The following is a 7,763-nucleotide window of genomic DNA, read 5'->3' as shown; positions in this document are numbered from 1 at the left end:
CTTCTGCCCTGTGACCCAACCCCAGGGCTCATGGGCCTGGCTGTCGACTCCCACCCTGGCCAAGCTCAGGCATCCTGTGGCTTTCACACATTACTTCTAGGATCTGCTTCCCACCAGGTACCTCCAGTTTGAACTATTTCCCACCCTGGCCCTCAGTCTTTCTCCCCTTCCAAGTTTGGATTCCAACTCTATCACTTTTCCTTAGTGTAAGACTCATCTTCTTCCGGAAAGTGTGCCTGGTACTTCTGAGGTTCTCAGGAATGGACTGTATTAAGACATTATTTTGGACACACCATCTTCTGGGTCTTTGTGTTTGCAAATAACTGTAGATAGGAGTTTTCATTTTTTACTGTGGCTCTTCTTGCAGCTGTGCAAACTCACATTTGATCCCCTCCTTTGGAAGCGACCATGGGTGCCAGTGCACTGGCTTCTGTGAGTCCACTCATGCCCCGCCATTCTCTTCCACATGTTCAGATTTATTCTCAGGTTCCATCTTCACATGAACATGTTTTAGAGTCTTTCCAGAAGAGCTCATTTTGTGGAATGTGCCAGTCATCTCTCTCTCCTTCTTCCTTCCTTCCTTCCTTCCTTCCTTCCTTCCTTCCTTCCTTCCTTCTCTACTTCCTTCCTTCCTACCTTCCTTCCTTCCTTCCTTCATTTTTATTGGTGTGCTGTAATCATATGCTGTGATGAAGTTCAGGATGATAGAGGCATACATGCACACAGTACTCACTGAGCCCTCCCCCAGTTCCCACTCCATTCCCATCCCCTTCCCTCCTTCCCATGTCCAGAACAGTGGCTGGCTTTGATAAGTTTGTGTACGTACATCATGTCCACTGAGGTGCTTCCTTTTCCCCCCTCCCATCTCCCTCAGTTAGGCCCCCTTCTTCCTTCAATTAAGGTTTCTCCCTTTGTCTGGAGTCCTTCCTATGTTGCAATTTCTCCCTAGCTTCCACATATTTGGGAAAACATCACACTTTTCACTTTCAATGACTGACTAATCTCACTAAACATAATGTTCTTCTGTTTCACTCATTTTCCTGAAAATTATATAATTTTTTCCTTTAAGGCTGAGTAAAATTCCATTGTGTACATATCCCATAGTTTGGCAATCCATTCATCTGTTTGTTGATGGACATCTAAGCGGGTTCCATAGTTTGGCAATTGTTAATTGTGCAGCTATAAACTATATATATATATATATATATATATATATATATATATATATATACATTACTCTGGTAGTTTGGTTTCCATTCTTTTGGGTAGATACCCAGAAAATGGTAAAATGGGTCATGTAGTAGGTTCATTCCCATTCTTCTGTACTGGTTCCAAAGTAGTTGCTCTAATTTGCAATCCCACCAGCAATGTATTAGAATTCCCGCATTTCCACATCCTTACCAGCATTTGTTGTTTGTATCTTTAATGATCGCCATTCTAATTTGGGTTAGGTTAAATCTCGGTAGTTTTTGTTTCCATCTCTCTGACTGCTAATGATGTAGAACATTTTTCATACACTTACTGGCCATTTGTATTTCTTCTTTTGTGAAGTGTCTATTTAGTTCATTTGCTCATTTTTATTAGATTCTCTGTTTTTTGTCAGTGAGTTTCTTGAATTCTTTGTATTTTCTAGATATTAGATCTCTTATCAGAGGAGTAGTTGGCAAAAATCTACTCCTATCAGCTCTCTGTTGAGGTTCTTGATAGTTTCCTTTCTGCACAGAAGCTTTTCAGTTTAATGTAATCCCAAGTATTTATCCTCATTTTAATTTCCTATGCCTTTGGGCTCTTCTTGAGGAAGTTTTTACCTATGCCTATATATCAGAGTGTTGGTCCTATGCCCTCTCCAAGTAGCTGCAAGGTCTCTGGTCTAATTTTCCTCGTCTTTGATCCATCTTGAATTGACTCTTGTGCAGGGTGAGAAAATGGGGTTTATTTCACAGGATGCAAAATGTGAGTACTGGTGACATTGAGGTTACTACAGAGCTCACCATTGTTCAACTGATTATGCTTGTATATCTCCAACCATTTGTGGCAGACAAAAAAAGACAGAAACACTCTAGAAACTTTAACTGAAGAACTATCAGGCTATATAGTGGAGAGATCATTTTTCACCAGCCTCAAAAATAGAAAACCAAGCCAACAACGAAAAATGCATTTGACTTAGTTTGTGAGAGGAAAAAGTTGGCAGCAGATATGAACATCTTACAGCTTGGGGGTAAAGATATTCAGCAGCCTGGAACTTCACAGTTTCTGCTCTCCTCTGTGTAATTCTGTGTCTTCTGTCTCTGTCTCGTATCACTCACAAAAATGGAAAGGATGAAGTTAGTAGCACTCTTGTTGTTAAAGCTTTAGATGGAGGAGCTTGGGTGTAGACTGACTTAATTTCTTGGACTTGTTCTGGATTTCTTATTTTTTTCCTCCTTGGGCTTCTAATTAGAACTCTCATGGGTGCCCATTTCATTTTATCTTATTTTGTAAATTGAAAATAGACCATTGTGAAAGAAACACTAGTAAGGCAAATGACAGATATGGAGTTTGAAAATTTCAGATTAAGGTTTAACATATCAAATGTCTTATTTTCCCTCTCATTGTGAAGTCACACTGCAGTGCGCACAACTGTGTAAAACTTTCCTTTTTTAGGTAATTCTAGGATGTAGTATGTGACACATCTTAAATGATTTTTAAAATAAAAACAATAGAGGTATAAAAGAGAGAAGTTTAATTTCCTCATGATTCCCTTTACATGAAGTACCCAGAGTCATCACATTCATGGTGCCAGAAAGCAGGATGGTGGTTGCCAGGGACCCGGAGAGAGCTTATGGGAAATTGTTTAATGGGTGCAGTTTCAGTTTTGCATGTGGAAAGGAGCCCTGGAAAGGATGGTGGTGATAAATGCAGGATGGGAGTGCATTTAATACCCCTGGAGAGTGATCCTAGAGATGCTTATGACTGTAAATGCTATGTTGTATATGTTTTACCTCAATATAAACCAATGTACTATGCACTCATTCCATCCCCTTTTCCCCCTGCTCATTGCTGTGTCTACCTCGTTCTCCTCAGCTCTACAGAGGTATTTTCTGTGGATAGTGTGCAGAGTTTCATCTCTAAATTTTCCTTTGTATGTAAAAGAGATGGAGCTATAGCATTTTTAAATCAATTCTTGTTGATAATGATTTGGTTTGACCCCTTCAAGTAAATGCTTGTAAAATCAATCCATGTCAGTTTGCATGTCCCTACCTTATTTATTGAATAGCTGTACCATAGAGCCAGGCTTGATGCCCCGTGCTTGTAATCCCAGAACTTGGACAGCCAAGACAGGAGGATCTCAGGTTCACAGCCAGCCTCAGCTACTTAGTGAGGCCTTTCACAACCTTTGAGACTCTGTTTCAATATAAAGAATAAAACACAGGGCTGAGGGTATAGCTCAGAGGTAGAATGCCCCTGGGTTCAATCCCTAGAACTGAAAAAAAAATGAATAGCTATACCATAGATAAAATATTAATGGCCATTTATGCTGTATTTTATGGAAGGAAAATTAGTTTCTTAAACACACTTCTACCTATGCACTCTAATTACACATTATAAGGCAGCTCAGAGTGAAAGAAGTGCCCATGCCCATGGCACTTGATGTGTTTTCCTTCACACCCACCACGCGTGTCTCCCTTCGAGTACATGTTGAGGTTAGTGCTGATAACTTCCTATGTGAACAGAGAATCATTTAAATTGTTTTCTTCATCGAGTCTCCTTTCCCCCATCCTCTTTCCCTCCCCAACCGCATCCCACTCGTCTCCTGATCTCTTGTGTTGATCTAAATCCCTTTGTTTCCCAGTTTATTTCAACCAAATGTAAGACATTCCCCATCTTTATGCATACTATTTTGGGCACACGCATATTAAGCATGGTAGTACACATACTTAGCATTTAAAAAAAAATTCAGTGCTAGAAGTGTAATCTGTGTCAAAGACACAGATAATTCAAGTTTTGATAGACACCATCAAATATCCTCCCCCCAAATCTATGCCGGGTAGCCCCCATCCCTGCACTGCACTGCGGGCTTCTGGTCCTGTGTGTTTCTTGTGACCAGGCCCACTGTTCTGGGCCTCCTAGCTTCTCCTTCACTTGCCATGGCTCTGCCTTTTTACCCCTGGAGAGCAGAGCACCGCTCCTGCCAAGTCTCCACAAGCCTTCCCCACAGAGCATTACCACCTGCTCCAAAGACCTTGCCAATGTGCTTCCCTGCAGCCCTGGAGAGAGCTCCATGTCAACACTCTCTCTTACACCACTTCCCAGTAGGGTCATTCCCAGGGCCTGTCAGTTTCCTTTACAACTTGTAGCTTTATAGCTTATTGGCCCCTTTTTTTTCCTTTCTGATGCTCAACATTTCTGCCATTAGAACATGCTGAGATTCACCCCCGACTATGGGGCTGGCGGTCAGTAGAGGTGGGCACGGGGTCTGGGGAGGACACTGAGCACCTTTCAGAGCAGTAGCCTCGGGGTCGGCCCGAAGCAGGGGCAACACACACATTTAACAGAGAGCCAGGGGCACATTCTTTAGCCCCAAAGGCTCAGAAGACTCCAGCAAGCAGTACTTTTGACAAAAGGACCCAAAGTACCAAGGCCCCATTGCTTCTTATCCCACCTCCAAATTGTGAGGTTATTGTCAAACGCCACCTCTCTGCAGACTCCGGCTCTGTAACTGATGCCTTGGCACAACCTGCAGGTGTCCTCACTTGTTGGCGGCAGGAGATGGGATGCTCTGTGCGCTGCCCTGGAGGGCCTCTGCCTGCAATTCTGCATTCATTACCCTTGGTCTTTGTCTTTCTCCAAGGTGCTGAGCAGCAGCCATGAGGTCCCTGGTCTTTACGGCTCCTGCTTCCCTGCTGCCCTCAGATATGGAGAAACTCCTTGAGTCTGAAATTCCCCCCACAGCTGCCCTTCAGGTTCGCCATCAACACATATTTAAAAATCGCACTGATGCAGTGCTTAGCCCACACCCGCCGTGGCGGAGTTCTCCTTGCCAGCCAGCTGGTGAGAAACCCTCGATCCTGTTTTCAGTCCTTTTCCTAGGACTACTTTTGGTTCCATTTATTTCAGGATGAGTCCCTGGAAATAGACTCAAAGGCAGAAGTTTATGTGCAGAGCATTTATTGAGGACTGTACGCTGAAACAAAAATCAAAACAACGATAGACTCAGATGGGGCAGAGGGAGAACATTAAACCACCTCCATAGGAAAGCATCCTATGGAAAGCTTCTGGAAGCCCTCCAGATTTTCCCACCTGAGGGTGTGACCTGACTGGTTCTCTGTTTCCTCATGCCGACTCATTATTTAATGGGGTGTCCTTGAGACAAGGAGTTCCCTGGATGAGAGCAATTTGGGAATAGCAGCGCAGCTCCATACTAAAACCAAGCCATTCTCTTAGCATCCTGGAGAATTAAAGGCTCAGACATGAAGGGAGCTCACACCAATGATGTGGGCACAGAACTGTCATATGACCCAGCTAGACCACTCTTGGGACTGAAGTCATAATAGTATAGCGATACAGGCTCATCCACGTTGACTGCGCACACGTACAAGAGCCACACTGTGGAACCAGCCTAGGTGTCTGTTAACAGATGAATGGACCACAAAACTGTGGTGCATCCACAAAATGGAATTTTACCCATCTATCAAGAACAAAAGTGTGGGATTTACAGTGTAATGGGTGGGCCTAGAGAATATTAAGTTGAAAGTCAGATTCCAGGATGACGTTCCTGTGAGCAGAATTGTGAGGGCTTCCGGGATGTTCTCTGACTGTATTGCACAGATGTCCCTGAGTCTCACATCCTCAGGCTGGCCTCTCTGCCACTGTCCGGAGTCAGAGCTCTAGCATGCGAGCTGTGATGGAGATTCCAGGACTCTGCGATGGCTTCAGAGCTGTTCTCTTGTGTATGGAGTAAAGCCGGACACAGTGGTACCAGCCTCATTTCATTGGCTGTGCCCAGCATCGATTCCCTGGTCCCCACAGTTTTGCTTTGGGGGAACCATGCTCTTTTATCCATGTGCGTTGGATCTAGCCTGATGATTAGGACTTTGTTGAAGTTCTGGTAGATGAGTAATTTCACCTCTGGCTCCAGAGTTAGGTTCAGAAATGGGCATATAATCATGTCAGAGGGAAAAACATCACAGTGAATTTCTGGCGAGAGCCACTGGAACCTGAAGCTCCCCTGCAGGATCATCTTTAGTCAGGCTGACAAAGGACCTGATACAGAAGAATGTCCACACAGGTGACAGCCAGTCACGAGGAGCTGCACCGGAATCCTTCCCACCCTGAAGCCACTACCATTCCTGATTTTTAATTTTTTTTTGTTTCCAGAGCCAAATAATATGTACTATACAGTATATAGTCTTAATCAAGGAAACAGTTCAAGTATTTCTATGCTCATATATAAAGTGATCAATGTCAACTGGTTTCAATATTATCCATGAGGAGGGAGCCAGAAGGGAGTATGGTGAGACCCAGAGGAGACACACCAAGCGTGTGTGCACGCACACTTCTATCACTCTGAACCTTATTGTATAATTACAGTGCACTAATTAAAGAGGAGTAATAATCATAAAATGTAAGAATGACTCCCTAACACATACAATTGTTGAGCAGTAGTCCCAGGGTAGGCAGTATCCTAAATTAGAAAGGTGAGTGTTGTTGTTCAGAGATAGACTAAATAGTTAAGCACATCTTGTGAATACTGAGACTTAGGTTATACATGCCTGAAGACGGCCATTGAAATGTTTGTGGGAAAGTCTGGATATCACAGAGGTCAGCGGGAAGGTATGACAAGCCAAGACTGAGACTGGCGTGTCTGACAGCAGAGAGGACTCTGCTTCCAGCCTGTATCCAAAACCAGAAGTCAAAGCCCTTGTCCAACAGAAATCTAGAGAAAATGCAGAGAAAAAAGATGGATCTGTACACCTATCTTGGAGCCCAAAGGAGTCCTGATCCTCAAGGCTGTCCCAGCACCTCCTGGGGTTCCCTTCTGCAAGACAGGAAGGCCACCCTCCTTATTGAGGTGCTGCTGGGACGGAGCTTGGGGATTGAGGAGAGCTAAGCCTCCTTAAATTCACGCCAGTGACTCACACTTCTCGGAGGCACAGACCAGGCGAGCGCCCCCTTCAAGTTAAAGGCTTGGGACAAAGGAAACAAAGCTGGGTGTGATGGTGCGCACTTATAATCCCAGTACCCGGGAAGCCGAGGCAAGACTTTCCCAGATTCACTGCCAGCCTCAGTAACGGAGTGAGGCCCTCCACAATCTAATGACACCCTGCTTCAAAATTAAAAAAAAAAAAGTAGGGCTGGGAGTGTAGCTCAGATGTAAAATGTCCCTGGGTTCAATCTCTAAGAAGGAAGGAAGGAGGGAAGGGAGGAAGGGAGGGAGGAAAGAAGGGATGAAGGAAGGAAGGGAGGGAGGGGGGAAGGGAGGGAGGAAGGAAGGGAGGGAGGAAGGAAGGGAGGGAGGGAGGGGGGAAGAAAGGGAGGAAATAAGGAAGGAAGGAAGGAAGGAAGGGAGGAAGGGAGGGAGGGGGGAAGGAAGGGAGGAAGGAAGGAAGGAAGGAAGGGAGGAAGGAAGGGAGGGAGGAAGGAAGGGAGGGAGGAAGGAAGGAAGGGAGGGAGGGGGAAGAAAGGGAGGAAATAAGGAAGGAAGGAAGGAAGGAAGGGAGGGAGGAAGGGAGGGAGGGGGGAAGGAAGGGAGGAAGGAAGGAAGGAAGGAAGGGAGGAAAAAA

The sequence above is a fragment of the Muscardinus avellanarius genome (assembly GCF_963383645.1).
Source record: "Muscardinus avellanarius genome assembly, chromosome: 2".
Taxonomy (NCBI): Eukaryota; Metazoa; Chordata; class Mammalia; order Rodentia; family Gliridae; genus Muscardinus; species Muscardinus avellanarius.
Note: the sequence above shows the minus strand (reverse complement) of the source record.